Below are 17,139 nucleotides of genomic sequence, written 5' to 3'. Positions count from 1 at the left end.
ACGGCCAGGCGATGAAGCCTAGCCTTGTTATGGCCAGGCGATGAAGCCGAGCCTTGGTACGGCCAGGCGATGAAGCCAAGCCTTGTTATGGCCAGGCGATGAAGCCGAGCCTTGGTACGGCCAGGCGATGAAGCCGAGCCTTGTTATGGCCAGGCGATGAAGCCGAGCCTTGGTACGGCCAGGCGATGAAGCCGAGCCTTGTTATGGCCAGGCGATGAAGCCAAGCCTTGGTACGGCCAGGCGATGAAGCCAAGCCTTGTTATGGCCAGGCGATGAAGCCGAGCCTTGGTACGGCCAGGCGATGAAGCCAAGCCTTGTTATGGCCAGGCGATGAAGCCGAGCCCGGGTACGGCCAGGCGATGAAGCCGAGCCTTGTTATGGCCAGGCGATGAAGCCGAGCCTTGGTACGGCCAGGCGATGAAGCCGAGCCTTGTTATGGCCAGGCGATGAAGCCAAGCCTTGGTACGGCCAGGCGATGAAGCCAAGCCTTGAATTCAAGCTAGAATTCAAACACATATACCTCTGAGATAATTTTGCTATTGGCTTACTGTTCATCTGGACGAATCTCAACCAGTTATAAACCCTCAACCAAAGAAGGATCGAATCACAGACAAACCAGCTGAGTCGACTTAAAAGTCGGCAGCTAATGAACTTACGTTATTTGCCCTAGTGTACAGGGGTATGTGCAGTCTATCCTGAAGGCCATAGAAACCGCGTATTTTGCAGGTCCCTAGCAATGACCAATGATGTACGCCCGTACCAGCTATTGTTTCCTTGTAATTGGCTGTAGTCTACGAGAGAAGCCATTCGTCGAATTGGCCGGGCTCATTCAGGGCGCGCTTGCTTCCGCACTGGATTGCAACGACTGGTGAGCTGACAGCGAGCAGACACGTGTCTAGAGACCTGAAAAATTCGCGTTGCTTTCTGTAGCCAGGATGAACTCCACACTATTGTACACGAATAAGTGGGTTTCTATTGTCCATTGGCTGCTGTCACATTTTACCTTCTCGCCGGGTTGCATGCGATTGGGTAATTTGAATTTTGGTAATGTTTTTATTGTTCTCTTTTTCTCGATGGCGGGTAAAAAACTACCTGTGGTCCAATTATGACGCAGTTCAAGTGTATATAGTGGTAAGAAGATCCAGTCTCTCCCCAAAATAATATCTCAAATGTTTCTGTTCTGGTCTCTACACGTGCCTGGAATGAACCCAGCCAACCACGAAACACTGACAATACTACAAAATTTTAACACACAGCTGGTCCGGAAATATTTTCGCAAAAAAAAATGCATGGTCCTGTGCGTTTAACGCCTTTAAATCATATACTGAATCGTTCCTTTTCTTTTTTTCTTACAATTGAAAAGTCTGCAAAGACATGCAGTAGTTCAAGCATCAGTAAGGCTGGAATGTTAATAATAAATAACGATGCAAAAAAACTTCTTCACCTAATTTCAGTTCTGTTAACTACTTGATAGAACTAAGTCGTTTTTTTTAAGTATTCTACTTACGAATGACACATTCTTTAAGTAAACACACGAAACCATGTTAGATTTTGTATGGAGATGATAGGTATGTAGCTGCAACACCAAACTGTATCACCCCATTTTGTTATCATTTGGGTTTTTGGATCGCCTCCCACTATGAAAGCAATTTCTGAAGACGTATTCACGTCAGAAAGGCAGGCAGTTGTGTTGTGGGTGCAGACCCTGGCCTTGAGGGGCTGGAAGGAGATGATAGGTATGTAGCTGCAACACCAAACTGTATCACCCCATTTTGTTATCATTTGGGTTTTTGGATCGCCTCCCACTATGAAAGCAATTTCTGAAGACGTATTCACGTCAGAAAGGCAGGCAGTTGTGTTGTGGGTGCAGACCCTGGCCTTGAGGGGCTGGATGGAGGAACCTTACTGTACCTTCGGCTGACCAATTGCTGCAGCTGCTGCAGGGCAGCAGGCTGGTCGCCGAGCTACTGTTGAGCTCCGCGGTGCCGCAGCAGCTGCAACCCCAGCCCGCCGCTGCCTGCGGGGGGAGAGACGCACAGTCGCACACGCACGTGCGGTGGTCCGACAAGCCTCCAGGATGGTCTCTAGCCTCTACTAATTGGCGGATTTAGAGGATGGGCCACAACGGCATATCTCCCCCCCCCCTTCCCAAACCCTGAATAAATCTTTTTTATCCTGATCATAGTTTTCCAACATTACTTAAAGTATTATTTTACTTGCTATATCTGTGCGTATTTCTTAAAGGGGGTTAAGTCACAAATGGTTAATGCATGGTGATATTGAATTATTTACTTTTAAAATTGAGAAGAGAGATTTGAGACATGATTCTAAAAAAATTAATGAGTTTCCAAAGTTCTAAAGCTGTTAATAAAGCTAAAAAAAACATGTCTTCAAGAAACCTGATAATTTTCAACTGTGATTTTCTCAAAAATATGATTTTGGACTTAACCCCTTTTACTCAACAAGCACAGATATATAATAGGACGTTTTTGAACCAGAAATCAAATTAACACGACTAAATAAGAACTACAAAATTATTATTATTATTCAGCTTCCAACCCACTGCTAAATAGAGCAGTAAGATAATTAAGACCATACTAAACTTACTGTTCGGTATTTCAATTCTAAATAAACTAAAATTTAATAGAAAAATTATTTGGCCCCTTACTTGAGCCTCATTCTGGATCCGCCCTTGCCTCCACCAAGGACAACCGCCCCCCCCCCCCCCGCCATAGGGAAGGTCCATGGGTACCCCTCCCTCCCGGGGTTAAAAACCTTATAAGCAAAAACATCATGGCTGCAGAGATCATTTGAAGAGGATTATTGCAATGCGGCAGGAATTGTACGTCTGAGGGAGTCTATACTTAATGCTGGTTTTGTACACGTGTTGCTGCAAGTATATATTACGTAGGTAAAAACTTCACGTACACGTGACATTTTTAACGGAACCCACCAGACAAATGATTCGATAACAATTTATTAATTTTTTAAATTAAAAACCAAAATAATCACTTGAAATGGCTTCTATGTGCAAACCTTGGAGTTGTAAAAGTTTTACTATTTGCCCGAGATTTTAGTGTGACATTTATATCAAGATTCGATTATAAATAAAAAAAATACTCATAAAAATTATATCGTGGCTGAAATGGGACCCCCCTCCTTCACAAATCCTGGCTACGACTGCGCACTCGGGACAGATGCCAATTGTTGGTTGGCTGCTGACTTTTGGGACGTCTCAACTGGGTTTTTCTTGATTCGATACTTCTTTTGGCTGAGCGACTCTCTCTAACCCAGAGTCCTCCAGATGAACCGTCAGCCAATAGCAGAAGCAGCTGCAAGGTAGGCTATAATCAGTATTTGAATTTTAACCTATCGCGAAATCAATCCGCAAGTTTTTCCCGGTCTCTACACATGACTCGTCTCAGACTCAACAGCTCTCAAGATCGGTACCTTCAGTCTGCGGCATAGAAGGCCAACTTCATTCACCGTTTTCGTGGGCCACTTATCAATTAATGAAACTAATCCAAGGGCCAGACACATATATTTATTAATAGTGTATTCTTGCGACATAGTTCTTGTAGATACCGGAAAAATCCGCAGATTCATTTCCGTGATATGCTAAAATTCTAATAATTATACATTTATGCGGCTTCTGCTATTGGTTCACTGTTAATCTGGAGGAATGTGGGCCAATAAGAGACAACCTCGTCCCCCCTCCCAAAACAAAGAAGTAGGTATCGAATCACAAGTTGAGACACCCAACAAGTTGGCAGTTGGCAGCCAATGAAAAAGTGTTCTAAGCGTATTTACGTATTTTTTAAAATTTAATTGTGGTTTACCTATTTACATTAAATTCCTCTCGCATGGAATTTTTTTTTGTGCGATCGGATTCCTAAGTCAAGGGCAGCTTACCGTCTGGATTTTGATTGAAATTTAATTTTTTCTCTTTCATCAAAAGATTACAAGAGGTTCATAAACAGAGACCCGGAAATTTCACAGGTTCATTTGGCGTCAGGCTGAAATTCATGGTCATGTTTACAATTCCCCACTCATATTCTTTCCTACTGGTTGCTTTCTTAATGCATGACCAACCTTCCTTTAAGTCTGCCAAACGTGATCCAGTCTCACGACTGCTAGCTGGGGGTTGGATTCCCCGCAGTCGAGGAGAGGGTAGTGGCGAAATAACCGCGAACCGATCAGCCAAATGAACGCTTAAGTTAAACACGTTTCGCTGTCCGTCTCGCGACAAAAAAAAATACTCGGGGGGAAAATTTCCGGGTGTACATCCGTAGAGTACTCACCCCAACACACGGGTGGCGCGACCGTGGATCGTTGTCTGGCAGCATAGTCACGTATCTGGTCACTTCCGGGTCGTCAGTGTCTGCAGTCAGACAAGAAGAATCATCAACCCTTCTGCCCCAGGTCAGTAGGCCACTACACTACTGCACGTCAGCAGTTAACTGTTCTCCATCACGTGCGTGTGACAACATAAATGGAGTTTCAGTCAAAGCTCTGAAATAAATAAATAAATGTAGTAGTGTGGAAACACCTTTTTTTTTTTAAATTGATTTCTGAATTATCATTACATTGTGCATAAAACATTAGATGCGTGTACTTATGTACGCTCGTTATAAGTTATACTTACATGGCATATTAAAAAACTACCTTTAAATTTTGCATGCTGATAATTAATAGAAATAAAATAATAAAAGGACTGGAGTGATATTATAAATACGGTTTGGTAAAGTATAAATTCAAACAAATTTAAAATTTTGAATTAATACTGAGTATTCAATATCAATATGAACACAAGTATAAAATTATTTATTTAATTGAGTAAAATAATAAAGATAAAATTTTCATTAATTATGAAAATCAAAAATTTGCTGAATGTTTACGCTAATTAATTAATTTAATCATACCTAAAATAACGATTCTATATTTATAATGCAAATAAATTGTCCACACGGAAACATGACCTCAGGTATACAAATACACTTGAAATTTCATTTGAAAAAGTTTATAAATACAATTTATATCACATATATTAACAATAAATAAATGCTTTTAGTGATATGGACCAGTATGCAATATCAATCACTAAAGTATAAGATTTAAAAGCACAATTATAATTTTTCTTTGTGTGTAGCTTTTATTTTGTATGCACCTTTTTTTTATCCTTCGAAAATACCGTTGAATGGTGCACGCAAATCGTAAAAATTCACTGTCGTTATTTGTTTAATAACGCGCCTAAAGTATAACTTCAAAAAATTTCTATGATAAATTAAAAAAAAAATTAAAGTAGATATCTGTCTCATGAACGTCCCAAACAAGAGATGTCACAAGTCAAAAATACAGATCATGGGTCTTTGATTATCTGAACACAATTTCTTGACTTTTCATTGTACGCTTAAGTTTTGTCCTGGGTGTGGGATTCAAAACATTGTGAAACATGGTCTTATTGTGTGTAATAGGATTTTTTTTTGTTAAATTTTAGTGACGAGGCATTTCTTTAAACTAAAAAAGGAACCCTATCTTCGCTGTAAACATTCACATCCGTAGTCTGGAGTTTCACTACATACATAATACGTCTAACCCCAGCATCATTTCAATTAGGGTCCCTGTTCGAAAGATAATTGACTTAAAAAAATTTTTGTTACTGCAAAAATTTTTATTTTGCTTGACTTAACCCGAGATGCAGAGCAGTCTTCCAGCCTTGTCTTGTCACGAAATTTTTTCATCAACATGATAACATACACACACATGCGAACTATACTTGTGTACTTACGTATTTGAAACATGCGCTGATTTCCACTCTTTCACCAAATTAAATACATATTTTTTTAGTCTGGCTTGGTTTAAAAAAAATAGTTTTCTTCTGCTCATAACAACTTAGAAATTAAGTGAGTTTTATAATTTGTACATCATTGAACCTCACCTTCGATTTTGGTATGATTACTGTCAGGTTCACAGCTGGTAACCTGCAAAAACAAACAAAATGATAATTTTCTTTTGCAAGAAGAATATATTTTTTTCCTGTTTTGTTTGTTTGTTTGTTTGTTTGTTTATCGTCTTTATTGGTGGCGAAGTTAAGGCGGTACGCCTTCTCTTACACTTAACCACTTTTCTGCAATTACATCAAAGATTTGAATATTAAAAACTAAGCATGATATAGACTAAATATTAAGAGAACAAATTAAAATTTTAACTTAATGTTCAAATATTAACTATTACAAAAGATTCAACCATAACTAATTATAAAGTAATTAAAAACTAAGCATAGACATACATAAAAAGGAAAGTAAGAAATGAATGGCTATTTTATTGACTTTACAATACTGCAATATTATTTTTGTGATTAATGTGGTTACAAATTCTCCTGTACTGTAATATTTTTTTTGACGTGACAACGTCTAATAAATCGACGAACGCCCGCTGCACGCTGAAAAAGTGTCTTGTTACACACATTATCCGTTATGCTGTGTCCCGTTACGCTCATTGTTTCGTTACGCTGTCGGCGAGTGCAGTAATAATAGGTTATGTTAAAATTGACTAAAAAATTATGGTGATTCATACAATTGATGATAGATATTTGATTACAGTTTATTTATATGAAAACTTGTTCATAATTACATTTAAACTTTATTCTAAACGCCAGTTTTTAAAATTAATTACAAGTCATCTACACGTGAACTGTTTCTACGACTGTTCATAAAGTGAAGTGAAAGGTTTAATACTGTTTTCATTGCTCAAATTACAACAACAATTTCAGCAATAAAGGTTAATTATTCTTGCATTTTAAAAATCTTATTACTAGTATAATTTCAAGTATTTATTCTTTTATTATTAAAATAAAAAATTATTCAATTTTATTCATAAAAAGAGTGCAATCATTATTTCATAAATGTTTTGTTGCGACGTTGTAACGTTAAAATCTATCGTCCGTAAACCGACTTTACAGACAAGCAATTTTTTTTTGTTGTTGCCGGGCGGGGTCCCTGGATCTACTAGAGCCTCACCGGCTGGCCGGCGGGGGACGGGGCGCAGTCCTCGTGCGCGGAGCACCGCCCCAGCAGCACGGCGCACAGCAGCAGTGGCCAGGCGGGCCACAGGCAGAACATGGTGCAGTTGAGCGCGAACAGCAGCAGCCTGCGGGCCGGGCAACAACCGCACACTAAACCACTTTGTGATACCACAAGGTAGTAGGTACAGTATATGAAGCTACAAAAAGAAATGGTTGCGTGTACTTAGGTACGCGCGTGAGAAGTTATGCTTCTTTGGCATCATTAAAAAAATTAGTTTTTAATCGCATGCGAAAATAGTGCGTGGAGTCCCTCCGCGCGGAAGAAGTGAAACTTCGTATTGTGGAAATGAAAATAGGAAGGGGTAGAAATGGATTTTTAGTGAAATCATATTGTATCAAATGAAACTAAAAAAAATTAAGAAAATAAATTTGTAACGATTCATAGATTGAATTTCAGAGAGAGAGAGAGAGAGAGAGAGAGCGAGAGAAAGAGAGAGAGAGAGAGAGACCTATTGAATGTCTATAAAACTAACTTTTTTATGAGAGCAGATTTTCATGATATAATAAATTCATGAAATCATTCAACGATAAAAGCTGTTTATTTAATCAAGCGGACGGGTTCGCCCCAAGGAGAAAATTGACACGGCGAGACCTCATGGACATAGTAAAATGACACACACTCACTATTTATGTGTCTAAGAAACATGATTTTTTTCTGCAATTTAAATTGTAATATACAAAAAGGGTATTGAAAATTGAAAAAAAATATGGCGACACTACAAACTGTCAGGATCTTTATTTCTTTCTTACTCTACTCGAGTGCCACGCATTCACTCTCGCTCTGTCTCTCTATATTCCCCCTCCCCAGGAGTGTTAAACGTTTAACGCAACCTAGTTGGAAGTCGCATTAGAAGTATAACTTCAAAAAAGGCACATCATTTTGTATTTTAATCGATGTTCCATTCAAGGTTTTTTTTTAACACCGTGCAAAATACAATCGAATATTCAACAATTTGACTTCATTTGGTTTCATTGTGATTATTGATGTGTGCGCGGTTGACAAGGTTCAAAAATAACTTTTTAACTACTCGAGGTACTGGGACAACACAAATTCCGGGTTAAGAATACGAACCCTAGTGTTACTGGCTGAAAAGTATTTTGTAATTTTACATGAATGTTTCTGTTTCATTTACAAAAAAAAAATTGTTACCGTGCAGGTGATTGGCGGGTGCGTATGCGGCACCTTGCAGTTCGTCTCAACGCTTAGAAGTCGGTTACCACGTTTTTTTAGTTTTTTTTTTCGTTTCCAGGCCTGGGTTTATTAACTCCGCAAGAAACGCAAGAAGCTAAATGTACAGTAAGTAATCATATTTTAGAATACCGGTTTACACAATGTTCAGTAATCATATTTTATAGTACCGGTTTACGGACTACGCAAGGTGAAGTAGCGCAATGCAAGTTTTGTTCAACTTCCAACTTTCTTGCGTTTCTGCTTTAGTTTAGCCTAATACGGCCATTTTTTTTAAATACAAGTGTTCCAAAAATATTTGAAATGCAGACGTTATGTGCATGGAAATTCACGATGTTTTATATATAAGTATAGTTCACACTAGTTGGTTAACATTTATACAGTGATAGAAAATAACGTGTTAAAGTCAATTTGTTTTTAAATTCATTTCGCTTTCATGATAAGTATGAATTATCAAAAGAATCTAGGGTTGAAATATGACTTACAGTTTTTTTTAAGTTGTAGAGTTAGGAACGTTTTGTGACATGCGTGCTTTATGAACGACTGTGACTTTCATGCGTTGGTTGAATGCTGCGCTGTTATGTCGTTGCGTTTCTTGCGTGGATTATAAACACAGTCTTAGGGTCACTTGCAGATTCAGGCAAGTAAAATGTAAGCAAAAACCATGCCCTTTTTCGCAAAATGACTTCCATAATAGCTGTGCGTTTAAACTTTGTATCATTTTCTGTGTTATGTGGTTGGCTAGTTTGTTTCAGACACGTGTCTACTGTTAAGCTCACCAATCACAGCCATCCAGCGCGGGTGCAAACGCTTCCTGAATGGCCCGGCCAAAAAGGGTGATGGTTTTTCTTGCAGACGGTCGCAAATTACAAGGGAACAATCGCTAGCGCTGGCATGCTTTACTGCCGTCTATATATATCAGGATTTTTGTTTTCCGAAAAATACATGCCCCTATCCAAAAGGAAATTTAAAATGGGTCCATGACAGTTTCACACTCCTCAAGACTTTAAAATACAAATATAATTTTAATATGCATAAATTATTCTGGGAACTTTCGAACATCTGATTGTCAGAAATATATTCGGAGTATCTCTTACTTAACGTTCTAATTAACTTTCCGTCGAAATAACTGCGGTAAGTATTCCTTAAGTTATAACATTATTAAGTATCCACTCAATTCAGACTTTTTTTTTTGGAACACGACTTTTATAATTGGTTCCGATTGTAAAAATAAAAGCATCTCTAAAGTTTATCAGGATGATTCCAATTCAACAAAATTATCCTGATTGAAACTTCATTACATCTATAGATATGTCAAACTACTGGTGTTAGATGTCACACTTCAAAAAGTAAAGGGAATGATTCAGTACAGGTAGCTACCCACGTTTTTGAGTATTATCTTGTTAAAATTGGACTGAAAGCGACTGGTGCGATGTAAAATTACTACTCAGCACTCCACATAAACAGAGGAGTTTTTTTTAAGAGTCTGAAGTTCATCTCCTTGCCAGGAAACAGTATTTTCAGACTTAACAATTTTTCTCAATATAGGTATCTTATGTTGAAGTTAAGCATGTCGTTTCTTCACAAACGACGACGAGCATAAAAGTTTCCCATCACCCATAACCAACGCGGTCCTGAGTAGTAGTTGGTTACCCATTGGCAGCTCACGAAAGCTTTTTTAAAAAAATATATTTAAATGTCAAGAAAAGTTACCACAAATATTTAATATCTTTTTATAAGTTTTATTTTGTCTTAAGGTAAAATTTTCTTTTTGCCATTTGTGTTAAAATGAATTCAAATTTAGCACCATCCATTGTATCGATTTTCCGTTTATGTTTGTTTATATAAATTGACGGTTTTTATTTTGTGTTGATAGAAAGAAACTGTTATCGTTTTGTCTATGGAAATAACAAGAACATGTATGTGTATAAATATAAAATAAAATTGTGATTAATTACGAAAAGTTATCAGGTTATGGACCCAAAGTGCTTAAAATATAAATTGTTGATCCACTGAATGTAAAAGTTGTGCTTCGTGAAAATTTGATCAGACATAATAAGTTTTTTAAGATGTTTCCTTCGTCGAGTTCGATTAAACCTCTCACAAAGGAGAACTACGATACTTGGGCAATTCAAATTGAAGCTGTGATGGTTAAAAATGGAACATGGGTATACGTAAATGGAAGAAAGCCAAGACCAGAACCAGTTGAAGGTAAGGACGCTTCACTACGAGACCTTGAAAAGTGGGAGGATGATGATGCTAAAGAAAAATAAGATCTTATAATTGCAATAGATCCCAGTTTATTACGTATGGTAAAAGGTTTAAAAACTTCAAAACAAGTTTGGGATAAGTTAAAGTCAGAATATGCTTCCACAGGACCAGTAAAAAGGGCAAGTTTATTAAAACGCGTAACTTCGTACAAAATAAGGGAAAATGATGATTTCCACACACAACTGATGGAGATTTTCGATATAATTGCAAAACTGTCAGCTATGGGCGTTCAGATGCACAATGATTTACAATCAACGTTACTTCTAAACGCACTACCACCAAGTTTTGAAATGTTTAGATGTGCAATGGAGTCTCAAAACGAATTGCCAAAACCGGATGTTCTTCGAGAAAAAATTATCGAAAGGTATGAAGCTAAAAATCAACGAGATACAGACGATTCTGAGGTTATGTGGGTAAGGAAAAATCAGAAAAGTTTCAAGCAATATCGAGGAAGTCCACGCAGATACAATAGTGATTTTAATAGGCCTTTCAAATACAACTGTTTTAAATGTAATAAAATAGGACATAAGGCAATTGATTGTCCCAGAAAACTAAGTGATGATGGTCAAGAATACTCGTCAAAAGTTGAATCTCAAGTTGAAGATGTGTTCAAAATCAAAGAGAAAATTACCGAGGAATCTTTACATACGAAGATTACATCAAGCGATGATCGATGGTGTCTGGATAGTGGTTGCACGTCTCACATGTGTTGTAATGAAGCAGCGTTTCTAAATATGTCATCAACAAATGGAAAAGTTTTGTTAGCTATCAGTGCGGAGACTGAAATTGTTGCAAAAGGAACTGCGCAAGTTACTACTACGGATGGGAAAGTAAACAGGTCGGTAAAACTAAATGATACACTGTTAATAAAAGAATTGAGAACAAATCTGTTATCTGTTGCGAGAATCACTGATCACGAAAATACAGTCACTTTTCACAAAACTGGTGCAACAGTTTTCGGGAAAGATGGTAAGATAAAACTGTTAGCACAAAGAGTTGGAAATCTATACTATGTTTGCGGTAGTAGAGAACAAATAAATGTTGCAAATGATAATTCTGCTAGTTTGAAGTTATGGCATCATCGTCTTTGTCCTTTAAATGAAGAAGACTTGTTAAATATTCCGCGAAAAGGATTAGCTGTTGGAATAAAGCTAAATGGAGAAAAGCAGTTGGGAACATGTGAGGTATGTTTACGAGGAAAAATGACCGCCTTGCCATTTCCCAAGAAATCTGAAAAATGTACAAACATATTGGAATTAATACATACCGACGTCTGGGGACCATCAAGAACAGAGTCATTAGGACACGCTAGGTATTTCGTGACATTCATTGACGACAGCACTCGTTGGTGTGAAGTTCGATTCATTAGAAATAAAAGTGATGTTTTTCGAGTTTTTAAGGAATACAAAGTTCGTGTTGAAACACAAACTGGTCGTAAAATAAAATGTTTGATGTCAGACAACGGTAAAGAATATTGCAATAAGGAATTTGATGATTTCTTAAAGAAAAATGGTATTCGTCGGACGTCTGACAGTTCCTTATACACCACAAAAAAATGGAATGGCAGAACGAAAAAATAGAACATTAGTTGAAATGGCACGATGTCTTTTGATAAGTTCTGGATTAGGTCATGGATTTTGGGCTGAAGCAGTATCTACTTCAAATTATTTGAGAAACAGGTGCCCAACATCTATTCTAGACAGTCATTCTCCATTTGAAGCTTGGAACAAAGAAGTGCCGGACTTGAGTAACTTGAAAGTGTTTGGCGCAAAAACATTTGTTTTGGAAAAAGGATTAGGAAAATCAAAATTTGATTCACGATCACAAGAAGGTGTGCTGGTAGGTTATTCTGAAGAATCGAAAGGCTACCGAGTATGGATTCCAGTCGAAAGGAAAGTTGTTGTAGCAAGAGATGTACGAATACTGGAAAACCAATTTTTGAATGAAGAAAAGGGAAGTAAAACCATTGAGAGTAATAAAGATGATTTTGAATGTGTACATATGCAAAATAAAATTCAGGAAGAAAATGAAGAAATAGGAAATGAGCAAATAAATAAAAAAGAACAGGCACAAGATGAAATTTTTCAGCCAATTTTGCATAAAATGCCCGGAAGACCACGATTGGAGAGATTAGGTAAACGAGGAAGACCGCGTAAAATTTATAACACTGGACCAACAGCAAAAGTAAATGAAGATCAAGAAGAATATGAAAATTATAACCATACTGGAACGCAAGGAGTTCTGAGTGATGATGAAATATTTGTTGATGGTGCAGAAAATGAAATTGACATACTCGACGAAGCAAACTTGGTTAACATAACACTGAAAGAAGCTATGACTGGAAACGAAGCAGCTGAATGGATGATAGCTATCTCTGAAGAAATTCGAGGTTTGATAAAATATAATACTTGGGAAATAGTTGAACGTCCTAAACATAGAGCAGTTATCACAAGTAAAATTGTTCTTAAAAATAAATTAAAGCCCGATGGAACACTTGAGCGAAGAAAAGCAAGAGTTGTAGCTCGTAGTTTTACGCAGCGACAAGGGGTTGATTTTACTGATACATTTGCTCCTGTAGCAAGATTAGATTCAGTTAGACTTTTGATGGCACTGGCTGCTCGTGAAAAACTGCCAGTTTTTCAATTGGACATTGTCGCAGCTTATTTAAATGGAAGATTAGAAGAAGAAATATTTATGGAACCCCCACAGTACATTCAAGCAGCTTTACAAGAAATAATTACAAATGATGGTATAAACAGCAAAATAGGAAAAGAAGCTCAAAAAATGCTCCTGACACTAGCACAAGGACACAAAGTTTGTAAGTTAAGGAAAGCGTTACATGGTCTACGACAAGCTGGTCGTCAGTGGCATAAAAGATTAAGTGAAGTGCTGCAAGGTATTGGACTTATTTCAGCCGCAAGCGAAACTTGCTTATATTACAACATGAGTGAAGATCAGTATACGATTTTAGTTGTCTACGTTGACGATATTTTGTACATATCAAAGAATGAAAAGAAGCTAAATGAAATTAAAACTGGTCTGGCAAAAGAATTCGAAGTAAAAGATTTAGGATTAGCACGACACTGTTTAGGAGTTGAAATTAATCAAGAAAATGGTGAAATTATATTGAGTCAACAAAAATATATAAACGATCTTTTGAAAAAATTTAACATGGAAGAATGTAATCCTGTAAACACTCCCTGTGAACATCAAGCAAAGTTACCAGATGGAAATTCAAATCGAAAAGGAAGTGAAGAAAAACCATTCAGACAATGAATTGGATCATTTATGTATTTGGCAATCGCTACTCGTCCGGACATTACATTTATTGTAAACAGATTATTGCAGTTCAATGAAAAGTACCAAGATATTCATTGGTCAGCAGCTAAACGTGTATTACGTTATTTACGAGGTACCCAAAATTATGGCCTAGCATTTAAGGGGAACTCATATGGAATTCAAGGATATTCTGACGCAGATCACGCAAATGATATCTTCGATAGAATTTCATACACAGGATATGTATTTACATTAAGTGGAGCTGCAATATCATGGCGTTCGAAGAAACAGAAATTAGTTGCAATTTCGTCCACTGAAGCTGAATATGTAGCCTTGTCAGAAACAGCTCGCGAAGCTTTGTATTTACGAAATTTAATGTTGGAATTGAACTTGATTGATTTATCAAAAATAGATCTCGGAACAGACAACAGAGGTGCGAAATACATTGCAGAAAATGCTACTTGTCACTCACGCACTAAACACATTGCTACAAGATACCATTTTGTGCGTCAATTGTTGAAAAATGATGAAATAAGTTTAAGATAAATACCAACAGAAATAATGCCTGCTGATGCTCTCACAAAGCCGCTTCCAGGACCTGCGCATCATCGTCATGCAGAAGCAATGGGATTAAAAGTCTGTAGAGACGCAAAAATTTGAGAGGGGCGTGTTAAAATGAATTCAAATTTATCGCCATCCATTGTATCGATTTTCCGTTTCCGTTTGTTTATATAAATTGACGGTTTTTATTTTGTGTTGATAGAAAGAAACTGTTATCGTTTTGTCTATGGAAATAACAAGATCATGTATGTGTATAAGTATAAAATAAAATTGTGATTAATTACGAAAAGTTTTAAATTTGTTTAATATCAATCCCAAAATAACTGACTATGTTGAGTGACTCTCTTCAGAATTCAATAGTTTTGGTTATGATAGCATTATTATACAAATATTTTTTTTTGCTCTTTAATGCAATTTTAAGCAATTAAAATTATTAAGCCTTTGTTTCAACTAAACTATGCAAATCATTTCATACTGGTACGCCTGCAAATTTTTTTTCAGAATTTTTATGAAAATTGTCCTATTATTGAAGTTCAGCCCAGAATCTTGCCTAAGTTTTCTTCTAGCACTTACAAGTTGGAAACCTCTGTAAAAAAATAGACTAAATATGGACGTAGACCGCTCGCGTTAGGTGCGCAGTAGACATTTTTTGAGTCCATCACTTGGTTTGCCAGTAGAACTGTCGTAAAAAAATGAAGGGTGCAGGGGAAAATCCAACAGAGTCCAAAATTTAAAATTGAGGTTATGATTGTAATGCAGTGCTGTCATGCTTTATTGTAACATTGCAAGTTGATAAAATGGAAAACACGATGCAGTCCAAAGGTATTGCAGCTTTTATTTTTATAGTGCAGGGGAAAAACCAACAGAGTCCATCTGAAACAGGGGAATAACCAACACAGTCCTAGTTCTGACTTATGTTATTCTTGTAGGGTATTGCACTGCTGTGTGTTATATTATCTTTGGCCCAGACGGTTTTTATTGTCTTATGTTGTTTGTGTGTTTGTGTTTATTGATGCAGATTGTATTGTGTTATACCAGTTATAAAAGATTCTTACAATCAATGTTTCATGGTGAATGAAATAATTCTTCAATTTCTGTAGTAACTTGTGTGCAAACAATGATTGACGACGAATTTCAATTACTTGAAAGTGAAGTGAGTGATGAAAATGTACATGCACGTGATGAAACAACAACGAAAAAACGCAAGAAATTTGGTCGCCTCAAAGATGTTACCAAGCAGCTGCGGGCAACGACATTTGAAACTGGAGTTGACTGTCAGTGTAAACGGTTTGAATGTTTTCAGAATATTTCTTTGGCTGAACGAAATGAATTAATAAGAACATTCAACAACATTGGACATGAAGGTGGTACTAATGCACAGAACAGTTATCTCTCAGGCCTTATTTCAACACATCCTGTGGCACGGCGAAGACCAAGGAAGGATGTAGAAGATGCTAGGTTAAATGATAGTTCCTATAGCTACAAAGTTCGTGTGGTAAGGAGTGGCTGTACAGTAGAAGTACCAGTATGCTTTAAAGGGTTCCAGTCACTGTTTGGAATTAAACCCTCCCGGTTACACACAATCAAAACATCTTTGAGAACAGGCACGTCACCTATTGATGGACGAGGCAAACACGCTAATCGCCCTCATAATCTCACTGAACAGACCCGTGAAGCTGTGATGCAGTTTTTTGGTAGTTTAAAGGGACGTAAAGCACACTACAGCTTGAAAGACTCTCAAAAAGTGTATCTTCCAGAGGAATTGAATGTCAAAAAACTTCTTGGGCTATTTTTGACTAAACATCTCAATATTGAGATCTCTTATGAAACATTCCGAAAAATTTTCGTGTCTGAGTTCAACATTGCTTTCGGCTATCCTCGAACCGAAACATGCTGTTGGTGTGATGAACATAAAGCCAAACTCACCGATACCGCTAGAAAAATTGCCAGTGCTACAAGTAATGAGGATCTAGTGAAGTTGCAGGAGGATCATAGGAGGCTAGAAGATGAGAGAACACTTCACCTCAAGAAAGCTGACTGGTTCTACAAAAAGAAAAGAAGTGCCAAAAAGGAAGCTATGCAGTCTCCAGCTGTTGAGGCCATTGCTATTGATTTCGGGGCAAATCTTCCTACGCCAAACATAACCTCAAGTGAGGTGTACTTTAGAAGACAGCTTGCGTTTTACATCTTCAATGTACATGTTTTATCAAGTGGCTCCTCAATCATGTATACCTATGACCAGACAGTGGCAAAAAAGAAGTCAGATGATGTTTTCTCAATGCTGTATCATTTTTTCCACACCTATCTGGACACTGGCATTCAAAAGCTTCATATCTTCGCCGACTCATGTGCAGGACAAAACAAAAATCATAATATCATTCAGTTCCTGCACTATGTAACAACAGAATTAAGGCGTTTTGAGATGGTTACTGTTACATACCCGGTGCGTGACCATTCTTTCATGGAACCTGATAAAAATATGGGTTTAATCCCTAAGCATGCAAAGGCTGAAACTCCTAATGCCTGGAGAGAAGTTATCGAAGGGGCCAGAGCCAAGCCGAATCCGTTTGTTGTTGTGTCATGTGGCTAACCAATGTTCAAAGCCTGGGGTGGATTTCTTTCTTCAAAATTATACAAGAAGAAGCTTCCTTTTGCTAAACGGCCAGTAAAACAGCTAAGATTCGTTCAATCAGATCCAAAAACCGTAGATCACAGAGAAATGTACAATGGAGTGTTCTTCTCTGCACTTGTAAAG

Source organism: Bacillus rossius, chromosome 8 (assembly GCF_032445375.1).
Source record: "Bacillus rossius redtenbacheri isolate Brsri chromosome 8, Brsri_v3, whole genome shotgun sequence".
Taxonomy (NCBI): domain Eukaryota; kingdom Metazoa; phylum Arthropoda; class Insecta; order Phasmatodea; family Bacillidae; genus Bacillus; species Bacillus rossius.
This window is presented reverse-complemented; position numbering follows the sequence as displayed.